Source organism: Sorex araneus, chromosome 1, assembly GCF_027595985.1.
Source record: "Sorex araneus isolate mSorAra2 chromosome 1, mSorAra2.pri, whole genome shotgun sequence".
NCBI lineage: Eukaryota > Metazoa > Chordata > Mammalia > Eulipotyphla > Soricidae > Sorex > Sorex araneus.
This window is the reverse complement of record NC_073302.1, coordinates 345159119-345180499: the sequence shown is the minus strand read 5'-3', so window position 1 is coordinate 345180499 and position 21381 is coordinate 345159119. Positions and strand designations below refer to the sequence as shown.

Sequence of the window (21381 nt, the reverse complement as noted above, 5' to 3'; positions counted from 1 at the left end):
TGACCCAGGTTCAATTCCTCCGTCCTTCTCGGAGAGCCCTGCAAGCTACCTCGAGTATCTCGCCCACACGGCAGAGCCTGGCAAGCTACCCGTGGCATATTCAATATGCCAAAAACAGTAACAACAAGTCTCACAATGGAGATGTTACTAGTGCCCACTTGAGCAAATCGATGAACAATGGGAAGGTAGTGCTACAGTGATTATATTCATCAGTGTAAATAGTGTCCTTTTCATCTTGTGTAAGTAGCTAGTCAATGGTAGAAGAACTGAATAGGCATTAATTCAAGATTCTATTTACTTGGAAAAGCACTATTTGACAGGGTAATATTTAGCTTACACACCTGATTTTAACTTGTGTTACACCTTGGTTTGGAGGGGTACATATAATAAACATCTCCTCCATTGTTTATTTAAACTTCAGTCACCATTCATTTTTGATCATTAGATTTGAGTAAGTATAAAGATATGAAGATGGCTCCTGCCTTCTCGTAGCTCGCAGTTTAGATATGTCCCATTAATAATAATAGCTACCATTATTAAGAATCCAATCTGTCTCCTCAACTATAGGACCACATTTAATTCTCATGCAAACTTCTAGAGTAAGTATTTCAATACACACATTACACAAATGTAGGCACAGGTAAAGTTCAAAATATAAATTACTTGACCAACAGAATGAGTGTTATGACAGAGTTTGGATTTAGCCCAGATCATTCCAATTCTAGATACTAAGCTAATATCTACCAACCTCTTACTGCGCCTATTTCCTATTAGCCTAACTATGTAGCAGATGAAGTCATTTAATAGAACGAATGTTTACTATGATGGTAGATGCTCTAATTAGAAATTGGTTCTCAGCCCTGGGGTAGAATTCCTAAATTTCACTATTATTCTGTTTCACTCCACCCTCACCAATAAACAGATATATTTGTTACCTGTCTGGAACTTCTACTCAGGATTTGCAGGTACTCATTACCACAGCCTAATAGTATCCATTTGTGTTGTTGATGACTTACTCTAACCAAAACTGTGACATAACTTAGTTGTCAAGAGACAATACCTCAAGGTGAGCTAATGTTCTCAGAATCCCTCCAAGATACTGTTTAAATCTCTTTAGAATGAAACAAGCTTAGACAGGATATTTCTTCATATCCTAGTCTGCACTTACTTTGTATATTCTGAAGGCCCATTTATAGATATTTCGGATTGTTTATATTGTTTTTATTTAAAAGATCTCATCTAGTTGTGTTCTCATCCATATATACTCTTGTTACCACTATAAGATAATGTAATTTAATTCTGTCAGCAGGGTAATATTCCTCTTTGAAATGTTACATGTCTTTAAAAGGTTAGGATGAGAGAAGAAATGCCCACATACATAGAAGATATATCACAAGTAAAAAAGTTTATTCTTTATTGACTTGTGTTGATAAAGAAGTTTCCAATGAGTGTTTGCATGATAAGCAATCAATCCATGTTTAAGCAGTGAATTTCTCATCATAAATTGTGCCCAGTAGCCAACTATCATGTGGTAAAAGTAAATGTGTAAAAAGACAGGATGTATATAGGAATGGTGGGCACTTGGTATGCCTCATATCCTTGAGTATACCTGGGCCTTTCTCTTCTAAATAATGAACCAAAAATTCTAAGATTAACATGATAAGCATAAAAATAGATAACATATATTAATATAAAATAAATATAGTGATACTATGATAATATCATTGATAATCATAGTAGTTATATACTAAACAAATTCTATGATCATTTTATATTTATTAACTTATTTAATGTTGTCAACAACTCTATAAAGTAAGTATCCCAAATTATCCTCATTTTACAAGTGGGGAAACAGGAACCAAAAGACTTTTTAATAATTTGCTTAAGATCATGTGGCTAAAGAAACAAGACAGTGTTTTCCTGACAGCAAAGACGATGTCTTCCACAGTATCATACAATGTTTAATATCATGATGAAGAAGTCAGCTGTCTGGCCTTTCTACGTTGACCCTGAGAAATCCCACTTACAAGGAAGAAACAGGCACTTTTAAGTGATATTTAAGTGATCAAATTTAAATTTCCTATGTAAACCAAATAAAAGTGTGAATACAGGGCATGTCTGCATTGGTGGAGAAAGTTTTGTTGTATTTGTAATTGTGATACATAGCTTAGCCACTGTGCCTGAGTGAATCCAGGTAAAGAAGCCAAATTAGGCATTGTCACCAAAAGTGCATGTTGGCTGACCTACAGGAATACAAACCTAGTCAGTCATTATCTGGTTGGAGAGGAAAAACTCCAGTCTGCTGAGAAAGACATATGGAGTATTCCTGTCATCTTTAATTAAGGACCAGGCAGTGGAGATCCAGATGGAAGGGACAAGGAAGATGGCAGAGGGAAAAGATCAGAATGAAAGGGAAATACAAATCTCTTAACAGAAGTTTCACCTCACTCCTCACTCCCAGCATTTAGGAAAAGAAGTGATAAGGAACCAACAGGGTCAGAGAGATATTCTAGATTTAGGCAAATCTTACCAGGCTTGTCGTGGAAAAATAAGATATGTCCAGTAGCAGAGCTGTGGAAACTATTAGAAATTGAGCTAATTGCAGACTTTTTAGCATGCCTCAGGATATGGAAAGGTATTTCTCCCTTTGGGGCTTGTATTTTTTCCAATTTTCCTTGTCTATGAAAGAATTAATTCTTTGAGCATTGTAACCTCCTGCTGTGATTTCTCAATTCTGCAAAGGAGAGTAATTATAGATTAATAATGAACCAAAATAGAAAACGCTAAATGTGTATAACAGATAAGTGGGAAATGTTCTGTCTTGTAACCTGCACTGTTTTGGTTCCTGGCAACACAGTAGAACAATTCTCACCTTTCCAGCTCTAAATAGATACTATATTTATCATTTCTGTTTAAATGGCATAATTCTTAAGTTTCAGTGGGATGCCGACCAGGTAGTCTCTCCGCTAAGGTTAGTCACCAGAAAGAATAAGGAATCATAGCATTTGAACTAAGACCTGTGGCCTTTCACACACTGGATAATTAGGAACAGTTTTCAAAATGGTTTATATCAGTACAATTTAGACCTGCTAATCTATTATGTGTCCTATGGATTAACCAGTAAACTAGCTATTTTATCCATGCCCTTGGACAGATGCCGTGTGCCCCAAATGCTGGATGTTAAGAGCAATGTGCTGCCTCTTAATGCCTTTGAAAAATGGATAAATCAGGAGTCATAGATGTGGTACAGTGTGTAAGGCCTTGCATGTGGCTAACATTCATGATGTCTTCAACACAATCAGCAGTGAGTCTTGAGCACTGCCTGGTGTGGACTTCCCAAAACAGATACGATCATGCCTATTTAAACATTTTTTTTAATTATTTTATTGAATCACCGTGAGATATAGTTACAAAGTTTTCATGTATTTTTACTCATAAAAATTACAAATTTATTTCTGATTTTTGTTTCTGCTTATGTTATTGCTTGAGCTAATATTTTATTACATCAAGTGATTTTTTTTATTAGTGAATAACTGTGAGGTACAATAAGGCTTACAAAATTTTGTGTTTGCATTTTAGTCATACAATGATCAAGTACCCATCCCTCCACTAGTGCCCATTTTCCATTTTCCACCACCAATGGTCCTAGCATCCCTTCCACCACCTCCACCTCGTCCCCTCCACCCAACCCTGCCTCTGTGTCAGGGCATTCTCTTTTGCTCCCCCTCTCCTTTTGGGTGTTGTGGTTTGCAATAGAGGTATTGAGCGGCCATCATGTTTGGTCTATGATCTACTTTTGGCATGCATCTTTCAGTCTGAATGGGTCCTTCTAACATCCTCTACTTGGTGTTCCCTTCTCTATTTGAGCCACCTTTTCCTCCAGCATGTGAGGCAGGTTTCCAAGTCATGGAGCAGACCTTCTGGTCCTTATAGTCGAAATGACATCTGCACTTGTATATTCATTGCTGCACTGTTTACAATGGCCAAAATCTGGGAAAAAAACCCAGTGCCCGAGAACAGATGACTGGTTAAAGAAACTTTGGTACATCTACACTATGGAATACTATGAAGCTGTTAGAAAAGATGAAGTCATCAAATTTTCATATAAGTGGACCAACATGGAAGGTATCACGTTGAGTGAAATGAGTCAGAAAGAGAGGGACAGACATAGAAATATTGCACTCATCTGTGGAATATAAAGTAACAGAATGGGAGACTAACACCCAAAAGCTTTCATGTTTGAGTTTTAGTCATAGAAGGATCAAATACCCACCCCTCCACCAGTGCACATTCCCCACCACCAATGTTCCCAGTACCCACCCCCATCCTACTCCTCCCCCTGCCTCTATGGCAGACAGTTTCCCCATACTCTCTCTCTACTTTTGGACATTATGGTCTGCAAGACAGATACTAAGAGGTTATCACATTTGGTCATTTATCTACTTTCAGCACACATCTCCCATCTCAAGCTATTGCACCAACCATCATTAACTTAGTGATCCCTTCTCTATTCCAGCTGCCTTCTCCCCCAGCTCATGAGGCAGGATGCCAACCATGGAACAATCTTCCTGGCACTGTCTCTACTGTCCTCAGGTGTCAGCCTCATGTGACGTTATTCTATACTCCACAAGAGTGCAGTCATTCTATGTCTGTCCCTCTCTTTCTGACTCATTTCACTTAGCATGATTTTCTCCATGTCCATCCACTTATAAGCTAATTCAACATTTTAAATGTGAAATTTAGAGATATAATATTCTCAATGTCAAGCAACTGATAGGTGAGATACTGGAATCAAATGTCTAAACTCTCTGAATGTCTGACTGAATAATGACAGCAGAAGTCTGGATGAAGACCCATGATCACCTGGTAGGAATCTTCCTGCTGTTTGATTTGGTTATTAGCTTGTTCTGTCAACTGCCAACCACTGAAACTACACTGGTACCTCAGTTTCTGAAACTCTCATTGTGATTTCCAAAGACACAATTACCAAATAATTTGACAGGGAACTCCCCTGGGTAAAGCTAGGAGAGACCACTGTGGATCATCATCTCTGTCCATCTGTCCAGGTGCATTTTCACAACGCTCTTGAGGAGACCCCAGGCCTCTGTGTTCTATGCTAATTGGAATGAATATAGGAGCATGGCAGATGGAACTACCTGCCAGGGATGCAGATACTTCAGTGACTGCATCTTTGTTTTTTTAATTTACAAAGTGTTTTTTTTAGAAAATCCTCTATAGATATATATTTTCATCTGAAATTTTTAAAGTATTTTATTGAATCTCTGTGAGATAGACCCTTACAAAGCTGTTCATCATTAGATTTCAGTCACACAATATTCCAACCCCCATCCCTCCACCAGTGTACATTTCCCAGCACCAGTGTCCTCAAGTTTTCTTCCATTACCCCCAACCCCCCCACCCGCAGCCTGCCTCTATGGCAGGGGTTTTTCTTATTTCTCTGTCTTTGTCTCTATCTCTGTTTCTCTCTTTTTATCTATCTCTCCTTTAGTGCATTGTGGTTTGCAATATTAACAATTAAAGGTTATCAAGAATATCCCTTTACCTACTTTTAACACTCAGATCTTGTCCAGCGTGATCATTCCCAGCTATTATTGTCATACTAGTCTCTTTTCCATCTTACCTATCCTCTACCCCACAGACACTTGTGGTTGATTGTCTCTTGAAAAAGACTCTTTCCTGCTTTAATTTTAAGGTCCAGGTTTGGAAAACTGTCGTAGTGGCAGCCTCACTCTCCTGGGTTTCTCCCTGTTTGGTAAACAAAAGAATTCTAAGGAAATGCCTTCCTAACAGCCAGAGAGTTAATACATTGATGATGGAGCTAAAATTTGGGTTCCTAAACCATACTCAAGTGTGGTCCATGGGGGGTACATTCAGTGTTGTAAAGCATCATTAGTGAAACTGAAGGAAAATAAACTTCCCAAATATAGTATTGGCTCCAGGAAGTGGATTGAGGAGTTCGTGAGGAGTCAGGTCTCTTAGCGTCCAGTTGAGTAACCAAAACAATTTTGTTGACCAGAAGAGTCATAGGAGAGCATTTGGCATAATTCAGATACTTCATAAAGATTTTTCATTATTGCAAGTGAGTGGGGAGATATTCGATCGATGGTCATACAGCTACCTCAGTTAACAGTTATGTAAATGTATCTGATTAACAGTCTCTAAACCTCAGAGTTTTATACTTGATATGCATATAAAAAGGATTCTCCAGTAAAGCACCAGCAGGGTATTTTTGTAATCTGGAAATATTAAATACAACAAAAGATAAGTAATCCAATTTAAAAATGAGCAAAAGTAGATATTCCTTTAAAGACGTTACAGTTGATACACAGATACATAAATAAATATTCAACATCCCTTATTATTAAATAAATGCAAACCAGAACTCTGATGAATTGTTGGTAAGAGAAAAAAAAATGATGCAATATTTCTGGGAAAAAATATGCAGAATCCTTAGAAAAGTAAAAATGGTAACTAAGCTGTCACTCATATTTGAAGAGGGAAAGAAAGAACTTTAAAAGTAATGAGTAGGGCCTAAGAGATAGTACAAGAGTTGAGATCTCTGCTTTGCATCTCTCCACCCTCAGCTTGAATCCCTGGCACCACATCTGGTACCCTGAGCACTGCCAGAGGCCACTGTTATACACAGATGCAGTAGTTGCCTTTGAGCACTGCTGAATGTAGCCCCCAAACAAACAAAACTTAGTGATAAATAAAAATGGAAATTTCATATGATTTAGCAATACCAGCCGTAAGCATTTCTCCAAAACACTGTTGATAACATTTGCACTCCTAAGTTTGCAGAATCATTTAAAATAACCAAATTATGGAAGCAGTCTCAATGCCTAGCCCAGATGACTGGGTAAGGGTGCTGTAGTATTTGAACTCCATAGAATATTACTTAAATATGGAAAATTAGCAAATAGTATAAAAATTAATAGCCATTTTATGTCAGAATGGATAGATAATGAAATTCTTATGCTAAGTGAAATTATATAAAGGAAGAGACATAGAGTTGCTGGATGGTTTCATTCACGTGTGGAATAGGAATAACTAAGGCAAATGAACTCACACACGAAGTAAACCTGACCAACTCCTAGTCTCACTGAAAACTATGCTGATGGCTTGTGTTAAAGGAAGGGTCATGGTTGGAGGCATGAGCAAATGGTCTTTTGGATAAAGTATTAGTGATGGATTTGGTAACAATTATAGGCTATAAACTTAAATTACTGAAGTCCTGTAATATTTTAAACCAATATAAGCAATAAATTTAAAAATATAACATAAAATTAAGTAACATCAAATTGCCAAATGAGTCAGAGAGAGACAGATATAGAAAGATTGCACTCATCTGTGGAATATAAAATAACAGAGTAGGAGACTAACACCCAAGAATAGTAAAAATAAGTACCAGGAGGTTGACTCCATGGCTTGGAAGCTGACCTCACATTCTGGGGAAAAGGCAGCTCAGATAGAGAAGGGAACACCAAGTAAAATGTGGTTGGAGGCCACGCGGGGGAAAGGTGATGTGTGCTGAAAGTAGACTAGAGACTGAACACAATGGCCACTCAACACCCCTATTACAAACCACAACACCCAATTGGAGAGAGAGAACAAAAGGGAATACCCTGCCACAGAGGCAGGGTGGGGTGGGGGGAGATGGGATTGGGGGGTGGGAGGGACACTGGGTTTATTGGTGGTGGAGAATGGGCACTGGTGAAGGGATGGGTTCTTGAACATTGTATGAGGGAAACACGAGCACGAAAATGTGTAAATCTGTAACTGTATCCTCACGATGATTCACTAATTAAAAAAATAACTAAATTTAAAAATAATAATAATTCTGGATGTATTTGGGGGATATTTCAGCAAATTTTATACATAAATATACACTCATAATCCCACATCAAGATACTTTTATTTATAAATGTTTTATTAGCCAAAATGAAAACTTAATGTAATTTTTATGTCATTTCTATTTCTTGAATTCTAAAATAACTGCTAGTCATACTATAACTGAATATAAAGTTTGATTTTCTTCTTCCATCTTAATTTCTAATGTTCATAATTAATTTATCTTCCAAAAGGATTAGAAGCTTATTTGACTTTTTGGTTAATAACTAGCTTTTGTTTGCTCCAAGCATGATTTATACAAGAACCCCTGGATTTAGATTTTATCCTCTCCTACTCCTTTTTATATTGGTATATAAGCATGAGTCTGATGATTAAGATGATATACATTCTCAGAATCACAGTGTCTTTTTGGTATGTAAACCTGTCATTGATTGTATGGTGACTGCTCACTTGAGAGGAAAATTATTTGCAATGAATCCCTGAACCATCATAAATCACTAGGTATGATGTATTTTCTTTGGTTGAGGAGCCTAATTACCTAATCAGGTTTGCAATGTCAGTGTGAACAAACTGGACCCCACATGCCTCTGTATTATGTGCACATTTCAAAGAGCAAGCAGAGGGCTCATCAAGTCTCTGTCACAGTGTCTCATCGTCAGGCGGCTAGCAGCAGTGTTTGGGTCCATGTCCACAGTGAGTCGGAGAGATTTGGGCCATAGGTTTTAGTAAGCCAATGGATCTTCTACTTCTATAGCTAACTCAGACTTGGAATTTATCCAAGTGGAAGCTACAGTTCCTTTCTGGTACTCTTCATGGCTGTCTTGTTTATTCATTTATTTAATATGACTAATATCTATTCATTGCTCATGGCTTAGCTCATCATAAAAAGCCTCTATTTTCCCAGTCTGGCTTAACTCCTAATATGAACTCAGTCATTTACCTAAGCACTGTTCCTTCTAGTTATTTCTCATTCACTTAATTCACTGAGTTTTAAAAGTCTATATGAGGTGGGTAATTGACAACACTTTTATAAGTGAATTTCCTTGATGGAAGGCCCAGCATGTATTTTTCTTCTTTGCCTCTCCCAGGCCCAGTACAAAACAGAACCTTATTACATAACACACTCTGAAGAATGTTTGTATTTGAGTACAAAAATAAACTTTTGAGAAGATGTTAGTCTTTATTTGCATCAGAAGTTTTCATTCATTGCTTGTAAGACAAGTATTATGGAGAGAAAAAGGAAAAAAATAGTTTTCAAAACATCTTACTACTGCTTTGCGAACATGAAATTGAAAATGTCACTTCTCAATGAAGATCATGCTTAAGAAAGAAATTCAGGCCTTTATCTTTTATTATAAAAACATTGTTCTTGCTACTGTTGTTAAAGCTTTGCTTACTTACTAGCTCTCAGTGGGAAATCTCTTACTTAAAAACATTTCTTTATATGCTTTTGTTAATTATATGCACTACATTTTCTCTAATTTACAGATTCCACTCAGCAAGTAAGATAGACATTTTTAGAGTTAACACTCTCAGATTCTTTGTGGAAATTATAGCTTAACAGAGGAAACGTTCCACAAATGTGGCCATGGGTGAGGGTAGGGCGAGCAGAGGGCAGTTAGGATAGAGAAGGGACCAGAACAACAATAATTGTTATACATGATCATTCCAGACAACTCTCCTGCAATAGCACTACCAGGATTTGGGTATTGATACAGTGAAGATGCAAATGTTTTTATCACTATAAGAATCCCTTGTAATGCCCATTTATAGTATTGTTCATTTTTACCTTAAACTCTGACAACCATTAATACATAATTATTTCAAGCATGTTATAATGGAATCATATAACATCCCCATCCCTGTATGCCATAGTGTTGAACTTTTGGGTGCTGACTCTTTATTTATCACACTTCTTTTGGGAATTTTTACTTAACAGATTTGTCTAGGTAACTGTGTACAGGGTTATTTTATATTATATTATATTATATTTTATTTTATCTTATTTTGTATTGCTGAAGATATTTTATGAGATAGATACACTATTCAGTCATTGAAGAATTTTCGGGTTATTTCCAGATATGGACTATTTTAACTATTACAATTAAGGTTGCTAAAAATATTTATGTACATTTTTTGCTTGAATGTACACTTATGTACATTTTGCTTGAATCTTCAGGAGTTTTATATACATCACAGGAGTATAATTATTGTACAATAATAGTTACGTGATTTGTTTCTCTAAGGAACTGCCAAAATGATTTTCTGCCGTAGCTGTGCTGTTTTGCATTCCCTTCAGCAGTATGAAAGTGCCAGTTTTTCTACAGCTTCACCAGAATTTCGTGGTGGCACTTAAAATTTTGTAAGCATATAGTGACATCTCATATCACCTTCAATTTTTGTTTCCTTGGTGGGTAATAACAAACTTCTTTTCATGTTATTACTTTCCATCTGCGTATCCTCTTAAATGTGTTTGTGTCTTTAGCCTATTTTCTATTGGGTTGTACCCAGTGAGTTTCAGGAATCCTTCGTATTCTATTTTCATGTGAATTTAGGAAATAGAGTTACACTAATGTTTAAGCTTATGGGATTTATATTTAAGGTTGTCACACACTGCCACCACCAAGGTTTATCTTCCATCCCCATCCCTGTGTCACCCTGATCCAACATTCACTCCCTCCCTCCATCCTCCTAGTCTTTGTATATTGTTGGTTATGATTTGGGTTCATTCTGTTACATACCTTAACACTACCTATGTGTGTAAGATACTTCACTTATGTTTGTGAGTTACTTCCAATCAACCCAGTTATTCCTTTGCCCTTCTATCCTCAAACCTGATAGTCTCAGGTTTGTATTACAGTATTCAAGATTTATAGACAGTAGAATTGTGCTTTGCAAATATTTTATGTCAGAACGTTATCTTTTGATTTTCCTGACCAGGTCTTTCATGAGGGAAAGCATTTAAATTTTAATTGAAAAATGTTTATTTAATTGGTATCCATATACCTTTATCTCCTAATTTTAAAAAGAGAGTATAAAAAAGATCATGTAAAATCGTTCTATCTACTTATCAAGTTAGCTCCATGAATGCCATGCACATATAACTTTTGCAATAATAATGAAAACAGAGCTCTAAAATTAAAATTTGGATAATTTCTTTTCTTGCTCAAATATTTTACTCTCAATTTGTTGCAATGACATTTGTAGAGCACCTACTTTGTGTTGAGTAATAAGGATGCAAACTCATAATTTGTGGTTCATTTGCTTTAGGCACTTAAATTTTCCAGGATTACATCTAAATTCTATTTTGTAATTTTCTTCCAGGAAGCTTATGATAGTCTGGTTTCCTAATCTTCACCGTCTTATGATGAAAAAAAGAGAAATAAAGTTTGAACTTTATTTTTAACTGTGAAACCTTAAGAAATAAAATAATTTGTGTGTTCCCCCACAGGCACAGTTAAAAATTCACAACTTTGATTTTTACTTTTCAAGCCCTGTATAAAAGACCATTCTGTTTCATAGACTATAAATGATTGCTTTCCAACATTTCAGAACTTAAAAAGAGGTCCTGATAACTGTCACAGTACAGAAACATTTATACAATTTAAAGACTATTTTACTATGCAGTGTTCACAAGCATGAAAATTGAATGTACATATGGGCAATAACTATAATTTGCTACCAAAAACTAAAGGAGAATTATAAGTACTGTATTTTTGTATATTACTGATTTCTAGTTGCTTCAAAAACAGTTTTTGGTCAACATGATCTTTAGTACTGAGAAAATTTATTAACACAGGAATATATAAATGAATCTGATTTCGCTAAGTATAGAAGAAAAATGATGACTAAGAATGCCACTAGCTGATATATTTCATCATAGTCATATCCATGGTAATGAACTATGATATCACACTCATAAAGAGGATTCAATAAATCATTTAGAGGATAAAACCTAGTAGTTTGCTAGGATGTATGCAAACTTTGCTTTATATAATATTATTAATTAAAATTAAGGTCTAATTATTTATCTCAGTGAAATTATATAGAGATTCTGGATGTACATGAAGTTACCTGAAAATGATTATACTGTTTTTTCAAGCACTCAAAAATCCATCCACAGATTATGACTTAGAATTGTGTATTGATAAGAAAATCCTTCTCACATTCAGCAAAACCTGTCCATTACTCCCAATTAAATTCAAGCACATTTTTTAAATCAGTGTACTTATTCTTTTGCTATTTAAATGTCTCATTTTTCCATTTAAAATATTGGCACTGAGTATATAGCAAAAAAAGAAAAAAAAGTCTTTGTGCTCTCATGCTTAGAGACTTAAAAAAATAGTTTTAGATTTAAAATTAGGCTTTTTTTTCCCTGTTAGTTTTGGTTGGTACACGCTTTAGGCAAGGTTTCTATGACACAACCAGATGCAAAAGATTTGGCAACCACCATGCCTACTTGCTGTTTGTACCATCTCCGTGGTAGCAAACATCCAGGTTGCTGGAAGCACAGTTTTGGCTCAATGAGTCAAGTTAGGTTATATACCTGGGAATTTGCAAGACTTCCTGTGACTTTTTTACAGCAGTGTCTTAATAATTTATTTAGATTTCAAAGGTACAGAAGACTTTCCGAATGCAGTCTTTACTTTGACATTGCAAGTGATCATTTGAAAAGTGAATCTGGAATCTGGATTTTCAAACCAAAAATAGAAAGTTTATGGTAACAATTAGCATCAAGGACAAGCATCAAAAATGGAACCTGAGTAGGTCAGGTGTTTGCCTTTCACATAGTCAACCTGGGTTCAATTCCTTGGCGCCCCTAACGATCCCCTGAACCCTACAAGGGTTGATCCCTGAGCACAGAGGCAGCCTGACCATAGTTGACGTCCAAAAGAAAAAAAACAATGAAGTGCTAAGAAGTCTTGAATTATGTAGTGCTTTTACCAAGTTAAGAGCTGCAACTCTTTTTTGTATGTATCACACCCGACCTAGCTCAGGGATGACTCCTAGCTCTGCACTCAGGATAACTCCTGCAGGTGCTGGGGGACCATCTGGGATGCTGAAGATCCAACCCAGGTCCCAGGTCCGTCACGTGCAAAGCAAACACCCTCCCTGATGTACTATCGCTCTCATCCCAAGAACTACAACTCTTATTCCTAGAAGGTGAGGTGGAAACACCTAAATTTTATCACTGAATTGTGAGAATTAAACACAAAACATGTTAAAATATTTTTATTAGTGAATCACCCTGAGGTACAGTTACAGACTTACAAACTTTTGTGCTTGCATTTCAGTCATACAAAGGACGAGTGCCCATCCCTCCACCAGTGCCCATTCTCCACCACCAATGGTTCCAGTATCCCTCCCACCACCCCCACCTCATCCTCCCCCCACACAAAACATTTTTAAAGCTCCTCATTTAGTACTTGATATGTGGTCATTAATAAACGGTAGTCATACTTCCCCTTCACAACAGCTATCGAGGACATTTCCCAAGAATGCTACATACAAGTCAGGTTTAATTCTTTCTTGCTCCTAAAACATCGAGGAGGTGATTTCTCTATCATTTACATTTCAGTGCTAATGGAGAACATAAAATTGTTACTCAGCTGGCACAATACATATTTAGAGCCACACAGAAGGTGAAGTGCTTGTATTTCCCCATAAACACTGACTTCCTTTGCTCAGATTCAAAGACTGTCTTCCTTTTGCAGGTCTACCTGAGACTAGGCTCAAAAGAATCGCATTCATTAGGAGCTAAAGGAAGTCAGATCCATTTTCTGCTGCATTGGCCCTCTGGCTCTTTGGCGCTTTCCACATCCTCCCCATTTGGAAAGGCCTCATAATCTCTCTCACAAAGTGGTCCTATTGTTGCTTATTTCCATGCAGGGAAAAGGTGAAACATCTCACTCAGACTGCAGAACAATGAAACAATGGAAGGGAAGGCTGGAAAGTAAAATCCAAGTTACCTATGAGAGATTCCAAGATCCAAAGGTTTTACATCTTGAATTCTTTTTCCAGATAAATTTCAAAATCTTTTTTTACACAATTTTACAAATCCTGTGATTGGCTAGCTCCAGACACTTATTTTACTATGTACCAAAAATAGTATGCATCATCTGAGAAAAATATTTTGAAGTAAATTTAATGAGGGTATGGCGTTAAAAATAGCCTTCACTGGATCCTCCTTCTCAGAGATTGTCAAATTAAATTTAACTAGTCTAGGAAGATAGATGGTGGGTGCCAAAGTTGAAAAAAGTGAAACTTCACTGTGCATCAAGTGCAGTAATAGTTTGATGGAGAATTATTTGCTATGCTAAATGTATTTCAGAAAGAATGAAAACATAAGTTTGTCTTTATGCTAAGTAGGCAGAACTTTCTCTCTGTATTTGAACTGTTCATAAGCCTGTGACCAACATTTTCCCAAATCATTTACATATTTTTCTTCCTAGAAAGCAATAAAATTAAAAATGCCCTTTACTGACAGTGTCCTAAGGACTGGAAGGATATGATGGGAATAGTGAAATTGGGTGTATTGTTGCAAGTGAAAAGAAAATTTAAAAGTAATCTTGGTTAAGAAATACACTTAGCGGGTTGAAGAAGTAAAGAAATTGGGGAAATGGCTCCCAAGCCAGAATTAGAACAAAGGTGATGCCTGAGGAAAGATGGAAACACAGATATTTTTATGTTTCCAACAGATACCAAAATTTCTCTCTATAAGTACAAATTCCTAGGAAGAATTCTAGATTTTTTTGTGTGATTTGACATCATTTTCCCCACCTAGAAAATTTATTAAAAATCCACATATCAAAAAATTTCTGGCTAGTTTTCATCTTGTCATGCATTTATTTGAAAATTATGCTTTTCCAGAAGGTATTTAAATCTGATATTTTTTAAATGCAAAAATTTAGATTCTAAAAAATATTCTAGTGATTTTGACATTATGCAGTCTCATGATTTCCTATTTTGGATTAACATCAATGGTACAATATTTTGAGACTGCCTAGAAATTAAATGCATTTAATTTCCTTTTGATTTCCTAAAAAAAGATCATTTTACTTGCACTGAATTTTGGAATATTCTCCTTAAAATTGCATTTTCCTATATTGGAATGGCAGAATCAGCTCATTTTTTCAATGAGTTGACTAGTTAATTGATTGAAAGGACTCAGGAAATTTCCAAAGAGCAAACCCACATTTTGGTAATCACAAAATCATCACATTTTTCTTTCACAGAAAGGAAAAGAAAGATGATTCTTTTCTCAGAAATATGGCAATTTTGTCAAAAGTAAAAGAGAAACCAGTGTACATCAGAGAATGTATATAATAAGTAAAAGCACCTCTAAGTCATGGTCCCGGGCTTCACCCCCAATTTTATCCCTCTAGTGTAAAAAAACGAGACTAACACCCTCAATGCTTCCAGAAATTTTTACATAGAAGCTTAAAATTAATATTAAATGCAAGAGCAAATCAACAAGAACTTTCTCTGCTGCCATTATAACAGTGGTGTATACTTCAGTGTGATTTTGTAAACTAAATAGTTCCTGAAAAGGTCTAACAAATTGGATCAACACTTCACACCCATACAATAATTACAAAAACGAAAATGGCTGGTCAAATGCCACTTCTCCACCTGCCTGACTGCAAAATGACTCTTTCAGCAGTTCAGCGGGCACAGTTCTTCATTTCTCAAGATTACTGAACCACCTGAGTTGCTTTTTTCTAGAACCTCACTCTGCTGTTTTCTTGTGCTCTGCTTCTGCTTGGAATGTACTCTGAGTTTGCAGTTTCAGGACTGAAAATGAGCTTTGGTTTAAACTTTGCCCTGATTCCTAACTCAGTTGGGTGACGGTCACATTGCCAGGCTGATGCCAGTATCTTTTCTTTTTAACTTTGTTTTTTCTTTTTGGGCCACACCCGGAGATGCACAGGGGTCGTCACTCCTAGCTCTGCACTCAGGAATTACTCCTGGCAGTGCTCAGGGGACCCTATGGGATGCTGGGAATCGAACCCGGGTCGGCCGCATATAAGGCAAAGGCCCTACCCACTGTGCTATTGCTCCAGCCCCACCAGTGTCTCTTTTTTTTCAGAACTTTTCTTCTTTTTCTTCTTTTACAACAGGGAGAATGGCTTTTATTTTGGGTCACTTATTTTTTTTTAAATTGTTGACATTATACTGTCTGTTGAGATCAGTTGAGGAAGGCCTAGTGGGCATCCCAGGCATAATCAAAAGTGAGGATGTTTCAAACGATGCTTAAAAGTAGGTTTCAAGCACTCAAGAACCACCAAACACCAGGGAGGTATGGTTTAGTTACAGGCCAGGAGAGGCTCAGTTGAGTCTGATCCTTACAAAATCCGTGAGCTCCGGGTTTCCCTGCGGCGTGGTCAGCAAGGAAAATGAATTATTTTCATTTTCATAAACTCAGAACAGGGGCTTGAAAGGAAAATAGCACTGGAGCACTGTTGTCCTATTGCTCATCGATTTGCTCAAGCAGGCACCAGTAACGTCTCCATTGTGAGACTTGTTGTTACTGGTTTTGGCATATCAAATATGCCTCGGGGAGCTTGCCAGGCTCTGCTGTGCGGGCGGGATACTCTTGGGAGCTTGCTGGGCTCTCCAAGAGGGACAAAGGAATCAAACCCGGGTCTGCCGCGTACAAGGCAAATGCCCTACCCACTGTGCTAAGGGAAATAGAGCTCAAGTAAATATTAATTTTGTTGAATTTTGAACAAGAACACTGCTCTAACCTACTGACCACTTTTTAGAAAGGAAAAAAAAATCACTCAACTCCCCCTAAAAATGAGCTGCCATTTTAGGGCAGTGGGGGCTTTTGGGCCACACTGGGCTGCGCCCAGGGCTTCTTGTGGTTCTATGTTCAGAGATGTCTCCTGGCAGTGCTCTAGGAAGGAACCAGGGCTGGCCACCTGCAAGGCACAGGACTCCCATAGGAGCTCCCATCCCTTAAGTGGATCTACTTTAGGCAAATACGTTCAAAGCATTCTGCAGCTGAATCCCAGAATACAACTGCTGCCCCCTGAATCTTCTCAGCACTTTTCCCTGGGCACTACCGCCCACTTTGGAAATGACTGTACATCCGGCCACCTACAGGGGACTGCATGTGTCAGGCAAAACCTTTATTGTCAAAAAAAAAAAAAGTGTTCACTGAATCAGATCAGAAATAACCTTTTGTCCCACTCAAGCTGGGTGTCAAGCATATCCTCTCTGTTCCTGACTTGGAAACAATGTATCTTCAAACCCAGCTGAGTTATTTACCTTTTTCAGGATGTGGGTAGACTAGGAAGGGGTGTCATCTAGGAATGAAAGTTGTTTCTAGAAAAAAAACTGCTTCTTCCTCTAGCACTGTAGCACTGTCATTCTGTTGTTCAATTTGCTCTAGCGGGCACCAGTAACGTCTCCATTGTGAGACTTGCTGTTTCTGTTTTTGGCATATCCAATACCCACGGGTAGCTTGCCAGGCTCTGCCGTGTGGGCGGGATACTCTTGGTAGCTTGCCAGGATCTCCGAGAGGGATGGTGGGATCGAACCTGGGTCAGCACCTTGCAAGGCAAACCCCCTACCCTCTGTGCTATCGCTCCAGTCCAGCTTCTTCCTATAGGCAGAAAAATGCTGGGGTTGGCAGCCGCAATAGTAACCAAAACTTTCAGCTATCTTTTTTTTTTATCTTTTTGGGTCACACCCGGCTATGCACAGGGGTTACTCCTAGCTCTGCACTCAGGAATTACCTCTGGCGGTGCTCAGGGGACCATATGGGATGCTGGGAATCGAACCCGGGTCGGCCGCATGCAAGGCAAACGCTCTACCCGCTGTGCTATTGCTCCAGCCCCCTTCAGCTATCTTTTTTATCTCATTAGAATCTCTTGCTCTGCCAGAACATGTTGAAGGAGGAGTTGAATAAAAGTTCTGGGAAACTCCTTATTTCCATGACCGATTTCTCCACACTCACCAGGTCAAGAAGGACAGTCAGACACGATGAACCTCATGCTATTTTGTTAGGTACTCATGACCAGAAGGTAGTAAGCATTTCCCTTAACTCATAAGGACATTTGGTGATGAATATACTAAAAATATCTTTAATAAGATTATTCCATGTATAGTCTTCACAAGAGAAACACCAGTCCAAAAGGCTTGAGAAAACTAGCAACTAGAAGAATGAGGTCCTCTCTTGGTTATTTATTGGGCTGATATGAGCAAACCTTCTGACACACTTCCTCCACAGTCATAAACTTAAAACAAAGCCGATCACTATGGGGGAAATTTACATCATAGGTAGTTACATAAAGAAGAAGTATATGAGGTGGGGATCCAATGTGCCAGCTAGAGATACAGCTATCTTACCTGAGATTCTATTATATTTTCTTAGACTGGCAATTCTAATTTTTGCTAAGAGGAGACAGAAATTTAAAATAAGGTAATAGCTTACAGTGGATTTCTTGGTAAACAAAAATAAGAAGATGCCTTTCTTACTATAAAACTCTAAGCATGAGTTCTTGCTCCAAACTCTTAATCTTTATAAAGGCTTGAAATATGTGTTGGCAATCATTAAAATCACCAGAACAGTATTTTAAAAATTATGTACGGAATCAGATTTTATTTTGCAGATTTTCCAGCGCTTAGTTATATGCTATTTCCTCAGTCGGAGTCTCCACTTGATTTTTCACGAAAAACACAAATTTTCATTTACCAATTAGAACCAATTAATACATCATTGCTACATTTAATCGTAGTACTATTACTTTGAAGTTAAAGAAAGTTTTGTCCTTGTTGTTTTTTCAGAATCAATGTTCATATACAAACCAGATAAACCAGTAAAATGCATCATCAAATAAACCACTAAAAGAATTTGAAAATTTCCTACTGGAGACTTTTCTTGTCATTAATCAATGTTTGGTGTCTCTTAATTGCGATTATGCTTTCAAGAGGCTAACCACTCAATTTTATCAATACGAATAAAATATCCAGGTTTTAAATTAGTATAATCTCCAGATCTTGGATTTGACACTTTCATAACGTTTACATAATCATAGCTGCAGGGGTTTGGAATTGCTCTTTTCGCTGGCCTGAATGTGAGAGGAGGATCCAACGTTGTTTCATTTTATTTCTTTTTACCCCCTAAAGCACTGGAAATGGTTGGCCCTGATGTGCTCCTAAAGTAACCGCAGGATGAGGCAAAACAGGCTTGAGATGAAAACCAAGCTCACCCACATCCTACGTCAATTAGCTATTTTCTTTTCTTTGTAAACAAGAGGGGGGAGGGAAGTTGTTATAGCTTTTACCGTACATGTTCTTCCTCGCCTCCCCCACATTTCTCTCTGTCCTACCGCTCTCGCCCTCACCCCCAGCGTAAACCGAGCTGACAATACAGTATGTTTTCTCCAAGTCCTCGTGTTTACACTTCTGTGGCTTCATTTTAAAGGTCATAAGCACACAGAATTATCCTGTGAGGATCTTCAGAAATGTGTGTGTGAGCGCGCGCGTGTGTGTTTAGGAAGGCTAGGACAAATATTGGGAAGTAGGTTGAAAGAAAAGTACTAAGCAAAGTGGTGTTTGAAACTGTGCAAGTAAATCTGGGTGAACTTGGTTGGGTATCTTCTCCCAGAGCCACCCAACTTAATTACAGAATTGATGGGACTCAGTTTCAGCTCTGAAAATCTTATAAGTATGCTTATGACAATGTTATAATACATAATATTCTTCGTTGAAACTAAGCTTAGAATACTTCATTTATTGATCTGTTCATTTAGCTCCTATTATACGCCAAGGAAGGTAATAGGCATAGAGACGATAAGAGTAAAATAGGCATAAAGTTATGTCTAAGAAGCTAAAACATAGAAATAGAGTGTGACAATATGATTTAGATATGATGGCATCCTGAATATTATAGTTCAGGTAAATCTGAAAGTCTGAATGTGCCACATTAAGAAGCAGCAGAGGAACGTGATTTTTCAGGGAAGAAACAGCCTGTGTGCTCGTGTGTGACAGTAGAGCAGTGCATTTGGTCATGCTGGGGCTCTCACGTACCTCGGATCAAACCTGGTCATCCAGTGCAAGGCAGGCGCCCTACCCGTGGCATTATTGCTCTGGCCCGAGATCTTCTCTTTTTAAAACAGTCTTTATCACAATGGTGCTCTGCCCAGTGGCTCTTTATACCACAGACACAATTTCATGTTCTTGGCAATTTTTAATAATGAAATTGGTGGGGGAGGGTTTATGCCATTCTGAGTTCTTAAAGACAGGATTGAATTAGGTTGTTTCATTGCACTGTATTACTGTCCTCCCATTGTTCATGGATTTGCTCGAGCAAGCATCAGTAATATCTCCATTGTGAGACTCGTTGTTAGTGTTTTTGGCATATTGAATATGCCACAGGTAGCTTGCCAGGCTCTGCCGTGTGGGTGGGATATTCTCAATAGCTTGCCGGGCTCTCCGAGAGGGATGGAGGAATTGAACCTGGGTCAGCCTCGTGAAAGGCAAACACCCTACCCACTGTGCTATGGTCCAGCTTCTTGGTCATAATAAATCTTCAGGTATATTTGGTGCAACTTTGAGGTCTGGGTTGGGGTCCTTGGGAAATAATTTTTATGTCCTTAAACCTCAACTGCATTTTTAAAAAATTGAGTCACCCTCTCCTTCACTGCTGGTGGGAATGCCGGCTTGTTCAGCAATTTTGGAAAACAGTATGGACGATCCTCAAAAAGTTAGAAATTGAGCTTCCATTTGGCCTAGCAATACCACTCTTGGGAATATATCCCGGAGAGGCAAAAAGGTATAGTAGAGATGACATCTGCATTTCTATGTTCATTGCCGCACTGTTTACAATAGCCACAATCTGGAAAAACCAGAGTGCCCAAAAACAGATGACTGGCTAAAGAAACTCTGGTATATCTACACAATGGAATACTATGTAGCTGTCAGAAAACATGAAGTCATGAAATTTGCATATAAGTGGATCAACATGGAAAGTATCATGCTGACTGAAATGAGTCAGAAACAAAGAGACAGACATAGAAAGATTGCACTCATATGTGGAATATAAAGTAGCTGAGAGGTACAAGCTTACAGTGTTGCAATTTCTGGCATATATTTCTCTGGACTTAGTTACTAAAATACTGAAATACAGAAATCCAAAACCGTTTGGCTGCTAGTGTGGCCGCTTGACCTCATATCTCTTAATTCTCAGCAATGGAAAACAAATTATCAAATGCTTCGTTTTCAGCAGGTCGACTTTAGGGGGGAGAAACTCCAAATCAATAATAGTGAATTTTTTGTTGAAATATTGAATGTAATCAAAGTAAAATGAAAGTAAAGTGAAATTTATCAGTTACACATGCGGGGTGGGGGGCTGGGGAGGTGGGGGGGAGGTATACTGTGATTCTTGGTGGTGGAATATGTGCACTGGTGAAGGGATGGATGTTCAAGCATTGTATAACTGAGACTTAAACCTGAAAGCTTTGTAACTTTCCACATGGTGATTCAATAAAAGAATAAATT

General features: G+C 37.8%; 1 protein-coding gene across 1 annotated transcript in view; it reads left to right on the top strand.

Annotated features, from left to right (window-relative positions):
- Positions 1 to 21381, top strand: part of NRG1 (neuregulin 1) — a 566300-nt gene that overhangs the window by 214848 nt on the left and 330071 nt on the right. The gene's annotated exons all lie outside the window — the stretch shown is intronic.